This window comes from Varroa jacobsoni, unplaced genomic scaffold (assembly GCF_002532875.2).
Source record: "Varroa jacobsoni isolate VJ856 unplaced genomic scaffold, vjacob_1.0 contig00117, whole genome shotgun sequence".
NCBI classification, from domain to species: Eukaryota; Metazoa; Arthropoda; class Arachnida; order Mesostigmata; family Varroidae; genus Varroa; species Varroa jacobsoni.
The window spans coordinates 75920-88301 of record NW_019214410.1 but is presented as its reverse complement, the minus strand read 5'-3'; the positions used below and the strand labels follow the sequence as shown (position 1 = coordinate 88301).

The 12382-nt window shown below is 39.8% G+C and overlaps 1 pseudogene; it reads left to right on the top strand.

Annotated features, from left to right (window-relative positions):
* The first annotated feature begins 512 nt into the window (after positions 1–512).
* Positions 513–2768, top strand: LOC111270770 (prolyl endopeptidase pseudogene; annotated as a pseudogene).
* The last annotated feature ends 9614 nt before the right edge of the window (positions 2769–12382 follow it).

The following is a 12382-nucleotide window of genomic DNA, read 5'->3' as shown; positions in this document are numbered from 1 at the left end:
AGTCTACTATGTCTACCACCCGTTTTATTAAACGGGTAGTATTTTGCTACAATGAAAGTGTATTTAAAAAAAAATGTTATACGGGGCAACGTACGCAACACGTAGCCACGTTGTTCGTGGCCATAACGGGCGTCAGACGATCTACCCGTGATGATATGTGGCATTTCATTCGCGTCTATGTTTAGCGGTGCCCTCCTCGCGACGATTGCCATCGCGGCCCTCACCCTACGTCACAGTGGGTAGCCTGTCGCCTGCGGTGTCTAGCAGTAACCGACGATCAGTTTAATATTGGCGCGCTGAACAAGCTCAGTCGTCAAGACCAGCTACCGGTCATAGGTAACGGATCTGGGCTTCCAGCTGCTAGAAGCAATAGTGTTCAGACAATAGCTGCACGCAGCCTGTGGATTGCATATTGTGGCATGAAGACAGTGTCCTGACAGCGATAGATAAATATATAGGGTGTAAAAAATACAGTGTTAGTTCTAGGTGATCGAATCGGGGCCGGATTCAGCATGCGACTTTTACCTACGTTCAAATACCCGAAGCCAAGGCGAGCCCAAGTGAAAGAAGTGCTTCACGGAATCGAGGTTGATGATGTATATCGCTGGATGGAAAATCCTGATGCTGATGAAACGAAGGCATTTGTAAAAGCGCAAAATTCTATTTCGAAACCGTTTATTATTAACGAGTGTGTTTCTCGCCAAGAAATGAAAAATGCTCTGAGCGCTGTTTATAATTATGAGAGATTCACCGCGCCACGAAAAGTTGGCGCTTATTATTACTACAATCATAATAGTGGGTTACAGAATCAGTCGGTGATTTATCGAAAAAAAGAACTCAGTGATGAGTCAGCAGAAGTTTTCCTTGATCCTAACGTTTTCTCGGAAGACGGTACTGTCGCCATAGCAGGTGCGTATCCTTCGAAAGCTGGCAACTATTATGCTTACGCCATTTCGAAGTCCGGCTCTGACTGGAGAACGATCTACATAAGAAGAACTTCCGACAAACAGGATCTGCCTGATCGAATTGAAAGGGTCCGGTACTCAAACATGGCATGGGCGCATGATGAGAAGGGTTTCTTTTATGGACAGTATCCCGATTGGAAAGGGCACGATGTGTCGGGTACCGATGCCAAAGCAGCGGAAAACCAAAAAATCTACTATCATCGGTTGGGCGGAAATCAAAGCGAGGATATACTTGTGGCCGAGTTTCCGGATCACCCTCGATGGAGAACTCGTGTCGATGTTTCTGATTGCGGAACGAAGCTTATCCTCGAGACATACGCAGATCTCGTCAGTAATATGGTGTACGTCGTCGATATTTCATCGGAGCTCAAACCACTTCCACCGCTGAAAACAATTAGGGGCACGTTTACCTCAAAACTATCGTACATAACTAATGATGGGGATACCTATTATTGGCGAACTAATATCGATCGCCCGAATTACGCTGTGATCAAACTCAATATCAATGAACCGGAGAAATGGGAAGAGGTCATTCCAGAGGACCCAAAAAGGGCCTTGGTGTCGGTTGACGTCAGGGGTCGAAACAAATTTATCGCCAGCTATATTGAAGACGTTGCCACAGTGATTGAGATTTTCAATATGAAAGGAGAACGACTGCAGAAACTACCCTTTGACATCGGAAGCATTACTTTGGTGAGCGGCGAACGACATTTGTCGGAAGTGTTTTTTCAGCTTGTCTCATTTGCTAACCCAACGATAGTCTATAGATGTGAGCTGGATCGAACCCCACTTGCTCAACTGGTCGAGTACAAAAGAGTTGAGTTAAAGTCGTGGACAACTGAGGACCTGAAATACAAGCAGGTGTTCTTCAACAGTGCTGACAATACAAAGATACCGATGTACATAATGCATCGCGCCAATCAAACGCCAAGTCGTTCTAACCCCGCACTGATGTACGTGTACGGTGGATTCGGTACATCGTTAACACCGACGTTTTCACTATTCAACCTCATGCTTGTTTACACACTCGGTTTCTTTGTGAGCATTGCTAACGTTCGCGGAGGCGGTGAATACGGCGAACGGTGGCACGACGCCGGCCGTTTGAGGTATAAACAAAATACCTTGGACGATGTTCACGCAGCAGCAAGATTTCTCGTAGAGAACAATTATACGTCTGCGGCAAACCTAACGTTGACAGGCCGCTCGAATGGCGGCTTCGTTACGCTAGCCAGCGTGAATCAACGACCAGAACTTTTTGGGGCAGCAATTGCCGGCGTTCCCGTTGCAGATCTTCTAAGGTTTCACAAGTTTACTATTGGCCACGCATGGGTGTCGGACTATGGTAGCCCGGACAACGCTACTGAGTTCGCATTCATTCATCGCATATCACCTTTACACAATATACCACAGTCTCTGGAGAACTACCCCGCTTTGCTGATTACAACTGCCGACCACGATGATCGAGTTGTGCCGTCTCATTCACTAAAATTCATAGCGGAATTACAGTATCGTGCGCAGAGTCAAAGTAATTTCCACATGAACTCTACGATCAGATCGTCAGTTGAATCTAAAGAAAATCGTGAGCAAACGGGGAAACCCAACGATGACGCTTTGCGACCCTTTTTATCCCTAATCGATACGAAGGCCGGCCATGGGGCGGGTAAACCAATTCATAAACGTATCGACGACATTGTTGATCAGATGTGCTTCCTCATAAACTCATTAAATCTAAGCTATGATGGTAGCAAATTCAAGGATGCAATTAAAAAGGCATCTACGGTCAAAACTAGTTTTATTGAATGATTTGTGATGCCTTTACTATGAGCTTTCTTCAAGGTCCCTATTGCCAGTCAAATGTAAAGGGGAAACACCTATCACTGGCCATAAGCTATACAACGTATGAGGTTACAAGGTTGCTCATACAACCTGAATGATCAAACGTAAAAAATGACAGCTGACAGGCAGTAGCAGTGAGGATACGTCTCTAGCCATAGATGAACGCTTACCTCTACCTATTAGTTTTCCACAATGCATGCACAGAGTGACGACGTTTTCTGTAAAAGCTATCCGGCATATAGTTACGTTCAAACTACTAGTCTTCGCTTTGTTCACAGCTTTCTGAGCTATCATAAAATAAATCGACTTTTTTGCGCAGTGTGTTTTCAGCGTAGATATTTCTGACTGTGGAACAAAACTTACCCCCGAGACTTCAGTAAGAATTTCGTTAGCAACATGTCATTTTGTTGCTAATATTTCATCATGAATCGATGCTCGTCTACTACACTACTTTGATATGTCGCGTGTCTTTTTTAAACAATGTATTCCTTTTTCAGTTTCTTAAGGCCGTTTTCAAATCAATCGCGTCTGTGTTTTCATTGCAGCGCAAGTTGAAACAAAGTAACTGAATCATTAGATCATTTTTTACTTCTATGCACGTCTTTAAATATGATCAAGCTAACGCTACACGCCGGAATTTGCATAGGGTTTTTGAGTCAGTTCATTAGTACCTATTCTTTTATTTTGATCTATTCACAGAAGCTTTCGCACTTTTTGATATGTGTCAAAAGCGGTTCATAGGGATTCATTAAGGATGAAAGGAAGCACAGTCTTACCCTTATAAATTTTTAAAATACTTACAGTTTTCTACCTGCCGACTACTACATTTACCGATTACTACAGCTACTTTGGAATAAACAAATGAGCTGGCACTTAGCAGTATCCTATTATTCTATACTCGTCAGGCTAAACCAAAAAAAAAAAATAGGTAGCCCTTGACTGAAACGGTATGCATGAAGCTTGAAAACATGTATGTAAGCGATTACCGAAATGTTGCTACGGGTGCAAAAAAGGAAACTTCCAGCAGTTTACTATGATGTCATTTAATCTAAGGGCTTTGCCAGCTAAGAGACAATACCCGTACGTGATCACAAAGTCAACAAAATCACTGTTTTACATATATACAATAAATAGGTCCGTGAATAAAGCGAGACTAAAGGGTAAATCTATAATTTCTACCGGCACTGTCTATTTTGCTCTATCAGTGTGACGGAACGTTTATTCTAATGGCTTGACAAATCATAGTGGACAAATTAATTACGGATGGTGGACTAGAACCGCAAGATCCTGCAACAGCTGCATTAACGTCCTAGACATTTTTCAGTTAGTCCAATGGTGATGTTTGCAAATCAGCTGGATCCCATATGTACTCGTACATGTTATCTTTAAAGAGAGAAAATAATACTGGCGTATTTCAGCATCGTAGGCGATAGTACGTCTGTTACGGGCTCCTTGATAAGACTGACAAATCTACAACTGTTTAGTGGTAGCCCCGCGAACACCTAAAACTGATTTTTGTAATTTAGCTCGAGGCCAGGTAATGAAGTTGTTAGTTGCAAGCTCTTAAAAGCCGATGCACCTTAACTTTATTAAAGTTAATGTTTATTCTCAAACCAATTGTATCTTTTCGTACATACAAACCCAAGGTAGAATGTGTATATATATATATATATAATACGGTACAGTTGGTATAAGCTGTGACGATAAGCTCAGCAGCAACAGGGTTGAAAACCGCGAGAGATCCGCATTGCCCCACATGATGTTCTTTATGATTTGGGCGAAGGGCTCTTATTGTGCGACCCAGTGCCTGATAGACATTTCATTTTCCTGTTGAATTAAGGCACGTAGACATTCGACACAAGATGAATCGACCCATTTGTAACCCATATCATTTACATTTAAATATTAAATTTGCGGAAGCGCGTCAAATTCAACGATAGGAATTCATGTTTTATTATGGTAAGTTTTCTTTGCAACTCAGAAATGGGTGATCGGTCCAATTAAAATCATGTTAAATCTCTTCGCGGCGCAAAACGATGCTAGCCTGATCGCATCGGCGAAATTCGCTGCGGCTTTAGGACAACAGTTCACCGTAACCTTGGCGTACATGTAACTAAGAAACTGTATTAACACAGCACCATTGTATAGTCTGCAGAAATCTAATTATTATATACGGCCGACGATAAAATAGATTGGGTGCCAAGGAAGTATTTAGTTTCCAAGCTGACCTCTTTGACACGGGTTTTTTTTTATCAGCAGTCAAGCATCCAAATCAGAGCACGGTAAAAGAAGTGTTCTATACGATGGACTAGAGACCCCCCAGCCTCGATGAGATAAAGGCATTTGTAGCGGAACAGAACTCCCTCTCGAGGTCGTTCGTTATTGACAACTGCGCTTTCCGAATTTAATTAAGTGGTGCCCTCAACGCCTTTTATGATTACAAAATACTTACAGTGTCTATAGTTCAACCAAAATTATTACTAGGATCACGACAGCGGGCTACTAATCACTTCTTTATCGGAAGGAACAATCACATAACAAAACGGCACACGTATGTAATTTCGTGTTTTATCGGAAGACGGCATGGGCGCTCTCACAGCCACTAACATCCCAAATATGGAAACTATTATCCATACTTTATTTCAAGATATGGTTCTAATTGACGTACGTAAAAAAACCTTGGACAAACAAGATTTGTTTCACAAGGTCGGAAAATTCGTTTCTAGAATCTGATATAGAATATCTGATATCTTGTACATGAACAGGATAAAACATGTCGGAAGCAGATGTGAACTTGGCGGAAAATCAAATGATTCACCAATGCCGGTTAAGAATGAATCGCGCCGAGGCCGCAACACTTGTTGCCAAATCTCCAGGGCATTTCAATTGGAAGGAAGTCCAGCTTTCACCTTTCAAGCTATTGAAAGGAGCTGATACTAAGAAAGCAAAGGATTTCCAAGGCAACGCAGTATATGTCGCTGACATTTCATAGGAAATCAATAAACTTCTATTATTTAGGACAAGTAGGGGGACTTTTTGGTTAGTGTTATTTCATATGAATGATGGTCGACTAAATTGTGCGGTTATGAAGTTTGAAACCAACGAGCCTGTAGCACGGGAAAAGATCATTTCAGAAGACCTTAAATGAGCCTTAAGTCACTTGAGGCCAAAGGTCAAGCCGCATCGAAGATGTGGCCAATGTTATTGAGGCTTTCGATAAAAGAAAATCGGCGACCGCAAATCGTTTGACATCAGCAATGCCTACCTATCGATTAGGGAGCGGAAATTGCCAAAAATCTTTTTCAAACTTGGATAAGGCTCCATCGGTTGAAATTGCTGGATGTTAACGCGCCGAATTACAGCCATGACTAACGGCGAACTTCGGTTACAAGCGAGTGTTCTTTAGCGGTTTGTTAATTTTTCACTGGGCGAAGCAGACGCCAAATCCTTTCACCCCCAACTCCCCTTCACACGTACGTGGTTTTTGGTGCATCGTTGACGCCTGTTGAACCTATCACTGTTAAACTCGCGTACACCCTGGGTATCATTGTAAGTATTGTTAACGTTCGTGGAATTGTACAGAGGTGGATAGTAATGGCATGGCTCGCGGCGCTCGTCTTGCGCATAAAGAAAACATTTTAAACGATGTTCACGCAGTAGTGAGATTTATCTTATATAAAAATTATACATCAACGGTGACTGAGCGATGGTTTCGTTACGCTGACTAGCGTGAATGAACGGCCGGAGCTGTTTTGTGCAGCTATCATTGGCATTCACAGGTTTATAATAAGTCACATATGGGTTTTGACCCGTAATATCCCAGGCATCCGTTTTTACATCGTCTATCGCCTTTGCACAATAGACCGCAGTCTTCTGGAGATTACCGATTTAAGCAGAAGATGACGATAAAGAAGCCGAACTATATTTCTTGCTTTAATTGAATCGAATGGAACATCGGCGATATAAGCGATATACTAGATATAATGTGCCTTCTTAAAAATTCACTGGACTTCATATATGATGGCAGCAGATTTGACAAGGCATCCGAAATGATAACAAATAAAATATGGACCAGTGGGCTCCATCATTCTTAGGAGACTAACATTTACTTAACCAGTTCTGTAAAATACCTATTACTTAGGTTATCTGTATGTGTGTGTTTATACTGCGTCGGTTTCAGTTCTACGTTGCTCTTTTTTTTTACTAAGTACAGTGTTAAAATGTATTCCATTTGGCTGAGATTTCAATTGCAAAAGACGAAAAATCGATTTCTATTTTTCCCCGCATAACAACTATAGTTTCACATTGTTTTAAAGTCACCAGTTGCTTCCTTGATTTTTTGTACCTTTATATCGGCTTCTGCTTACTGTAAGAACGTATTTGATTTTTATCTGTATTTCTGTTTATTAAAAATTATTCAGTCTCATTGTTTGTCTTTAAAAATCTACTCAGGCCAGGTTCACGCTGCTGAAGTAATCTTACATTTAAATTTCTGTATATATTGACGATTTTTTATGGTCAATTTGAGCTTCATAGTAATGGTTATATAGTAAATGCTAGTTAACTCGAATCCTTATGAAATGATACTTTTGTTGCTTGTATGATGTCTTGTTATATAATTGTTGGATTGGAAGGTTTTACATTTGTGCATTTGCAATGGGTCGCTTGTGGTTTGTATCTGCCTTATATAAATAACTTCCTTGTGTAGTACGTATCATTGATGGGACATAACGTAGCAACTACCCAAAGTTTCGAGTGTTACGTCCGACGTTAGACCCTCGGCTGGCTGGTTCCCAGTAACGTGTCTGGCTATGCCCGGGTGCGAACCTACGCCAAGATTAGCGGGCAGATACGTTACTCACTAGGTTTTCTTGGGAAGCAGCGAATTCTTCAGTCACTTTATATGTATAGTGTCGTTCAGTCACTATACATATATGCGTGTGTGTATGCATATGGAACAACGAAAGACTAGCGCACTGATGAGTTGAAGACTGACTAATTAATTAACAGGTTACTGCAGCTCTAGTATACTAGTATCAGGTGTACGGGTTTACGTGTATGTTTCACTGCGTTCTTCGACATTATGTGCCCTGATAACTAATGTAATGTCTCTTTACGCGGATTTCGTGTTGCCCTCATCAGAATACTACGATAACTGTGATTCCATATGGGTGCAGATACCTGGGTGTTGAGGGTCTCTTGTTTTCGTTCGGTTAATTAAAAAATTAATGTTTTCTGAATCGTAAAATTGGTTGTTTTTGTGACATCACTGTCGATCGTCCGAAAGCATTTGCCTTGTATCAATTTAATATTATTAATTATCGTTAATTTTACGAGTCATGGCTTTTCACAAGCATTACATAATGATAATAATAGATAAGTAATACATCATTTAGCTTTGACTATATAAAAGCAAAAACTTACAAATTAAATAATCGACGATAGGTAATTGTGCCTGCAATCCGATATATCTATCGAAATATAATGGTGCTTATACTCAGCCAATGTAGCCGCACAGTAATTTCTTAATGAAATTGAAAGTGCACCGTTTTGAGCGCTCTAATTTGGCTTATTATTCATGGAGAACTGACACACTCATTCATATTTGGGTATTGCGACTGAACGTCGTCGTGGAGACATATTTTTGTATAGCGCGAGATTTCACGGGGCCTGAAAGGAATGCTTGTATAATCAAGACCGGGGATGGAAGGCCCGTGTTTGAACAAAACCAAAGCATTTGTTACAGCGCAAACCGCCGTCTCGAAAGTCTCGCAACACGGGCGACTGCGCATTTCGTGAATAATTGAAGGGGGCTCTCAACGCCGTTGTACAAATATGACAAATTTCACCCGTTAGAAAAGTTAATGATCGTTACCACTACCGAAGTTACCGTAAATGTGGCCGACGGTTCACTTTCTAACGAAACCTAAAAAAGTATTAACTGCTACGGATGAACTGTCTTAAAGCACCATCCACATAGGAAGCACCATTGACAAGCAGAACCTGTCTGATCAAATAAAAAAAAAGCTTCGTTCCGACGGTATAGCACGGACATGCAACGAAAAACGATTCTATGGACGGGATCAGATTTCAGATCAGACACCGCGAAACAATGAGGAGTAATCGTTGTTTGGGCACAAACTAGGTCTAGAATAAATACTTACGATAAGCTTTTCCGGTAGGTTTCAAAGACAAGTGTTTCAAATTGAAAAGAAGCTTATCCTCAAGACTGAAAACCTATCACCAACCTGAAGCTATCTATAGGAAACGCAATTTACAATTGTTCTATCTGGCGAACAACAACGATATCAATTGATCCAACCGAGCCAATATTGGTTCTCTAAATTTTGCAGTTGCTAAATGTGGTACGAGGTAAAAAAAAAACCGAGAAACGAGAAAAAAATCAGTTGAGATTACCTTGAACGAGTCAATTAAAATCTGAGGTTGGGACAAACCCGTTGTGATGAACATCTTCGAGATTTTTAATATAAAGAGCGATAATGGCTGCTAAAGCTACAGACCAAGGATTAGAATTTCTCGGAAGCTTTTTACAATTTACATTATCCATTAATCCGATAGTAAAATTTAGGTACGGCCGTTTGGCCTTAGAAACAAAATTCTTGGACCATTTTTTTGACACAGCCAAGTTTGGTGTCCAGAACTTCTGCTACGAACTTAACGCCGGAAGCTCGAATTGTGGCTCTCTTATCTTGTCCAGAATCAAGCGCCAAATAGAGTTATTTAAAAATGTTATTTCTGTTGTTCCCATTATAGATCTTTTATGGTCCGATGAATTAATTGACCACGGGCGAGCTTTGCATTGCGACAGACCGGGAAATAGCACAGTTCCCTTTTTACAGCGCAGATACCCTTTACACGAAATACTCTAGTCTCTCAAGAACTACTCCGTTCCACTAATCACACCTGCAGACTACGATGATCAAATTGTCTCTTACCTTTGCTAGACACTCGTAGTATATTTGAAACATCGCGTTCAAAAATAGAATAATTTAAATTAACTGTATTAAATAATGGAAGAAAGGAAACGCCCAATGCAAAATTTGGAAATAGATCATTCATATATGTATTGAGCGTACTGTCCTTAAAGAGTGTATAAACAGGAATCCACTACAGCTGACCTGTTTGCCGACAACTTCGAGGCCATCGAAAGGTCCACTAGAGAAAAAAAAACACTAGATAAGTAAGATAATTAATTTGGAAAGGTAAAATTTTAAAAAGATGGTCTTTTTTATTTCTCTTATAATACCTAACGTTTTTCGCTAGTTTTTTGTCTTTGTGAAAGCTATGTACCGGTCTTAACATATCAAAGGCGTGTAGATAAAAAAGAGGCTTTCCGCATGCGTGTATTGATAAGAATGCCATTGGTAGGATAGCCCTTCAAAGAATACCTTCTGTTTTTTTCCGTATCTAGCACGTCTAGCTAGATGCAGCGTGTTCACACAATTGCCTTTTCGCTTTTAACTTGTTAACAATAATAACAATCAACTTATTTCCAATATTTGCCGCATATTTGCGACAATTTATTAGTATTATTTTTATAACATATAGGGTAGCATAACTTATTCACGCCAATATATGGTTATAAAAGGACTGAAATGTTCATTATAAACCTATGCAAATCGCAGTACAAGTTAAGAATCGTAAAGTTAGCTTTAAACATGGCCCGAGTAAGGGCAGCTCGTTTTTGGTCATAACCTGGAGCACGCTATGGAGGAATAAAGAAGTGAATCTAGGTTCCGACGCATGGCTTAAAACTATTCATCCATATAAATGATACGGACAATAGCTGAACTTGTAATAAGAAATTTGTTTGTAAAAATAGCGTTTAGCAATAATGGTTATGTTTTCTTTTGCACAATCATCATTCAGCAGTCTTGCGCAGTCCAACTAGCAAAAGGCTCTTGTTCTTAAAGTGTGTTCTAAGCACAGCATGATGCCATGAAGGTAAACATGCCGTTAATGTTTTCAACAGAAAAACTACAGTGGAAAATAATCTGACTTCACTGCCACGGTATCAAAAACAACTGAAATGAACACTAATTTTTTTGCAACTGCCTAATTACACTATATCAATGTTGTATTTCTAAATTTCGCTCCTATTTTCAGGCAGACAAGCTCTACTTTGCGCCACGTTTTAGCGCCCTTAACGAGTTCGATTATTTTCGTTGAAAGTAAGAGAACTGACCAGGGTAATAGTCTAGAACTACCAAAAACTACCCTCCACAGCAGCTGCCATAAACTAGGCAATACATATATAATTCTCTCGACAGATGTTCGCATGGCGAAAACAAATTGTTTGCCTGAAGTAGATTTTCAAATAACTCCAACCCAAGCTTGTAGAATGCGATCAAACTAGATCATGGCATGTACGCAGTATGTATAACTATCGTGAATACTTTAGGCTGGTTGCAGCCTATACTTATAAGATATATGCGACTCTGGTGATATCCGTACGCCCAACTTTGCTCTTGCTGTAGCTCAAACTGAAGCTATAAAACGTTATTAGTGGTATCACCACTGTGACCATCTCGACAAAACCCAGTCTTGTCATTCTGATATAGCTATCGTCAAGATATTTCGTATACGAAAGCCAAAACAAACTCTTTCAACTTCTGCTATGCGCAATGCAGTCACAAACGAAATCGAGTGAATAAGATGGAATTCACCGAAGGTAAAATTAATTGCATTCAATTTGCTTTAGCAAATTGCTTGGCTTTGGAATTTTTATTTGGGACATACCACGTCCTTGAGCTATAGTATACGCGTTATGTATTTACTTGTGTGAGATAAATTTCCTACACAATTCAAGATTGTTTCAAAAAGTGCTGCGATCGTTCTAAGTTCGTAACTGACGATCTCAAATTCTATATAAGACGCTTACCAACGAAATGTGTATATACTGTGAATCTTCTAGTATATTTACTACTGACCGATTAAACAGAATTTGACGTATGCTACATTGTCTTTGACGGTTATTAAGGAAAAAGGTTTTGCTGCCAATGATTTGAACACAGTCGTTAGGCTTGCGTTAAGCTGAAAATTGCTAGCAGTTGTGTTTACGGGCCGGCAATGCAACACACAAATATGTAGCAGTTAACGATTGCACACAATGTAATTCTCTCTGCTGGTTAAGCATAGCCTTGGTCCGTAAATAGCGACATGATCCGCCAACGGTAAATGACGACAGCGAAATGCGGAACGGGAATACTTGATAATAATCTGCTACACAAACCAGTGTATCTTTTATTTTGGTTGATTTTTCAAGTGTACAAAAAAAATGTTCAGTATATACAGCATTCGAAAAAAATCTCAAGTAACCATCAAATTATTTATCCATAAGTATGGCTGTATTAAATATTAATTATTGAATAGAGGATCTTTCTAAGAAAAATTCTAAAAATATACAGAAAATCGCCAAGCGAAGTTGTCTTTAGAGTGAACTAGGGCAAACACAACAAATAGATTTTTTTAATATAATGCATATATTTTATATGTATATGTAATACATATAATACATCAGGTAAATTCATAGAAATTACTAATTCTTATACGATTCCCAC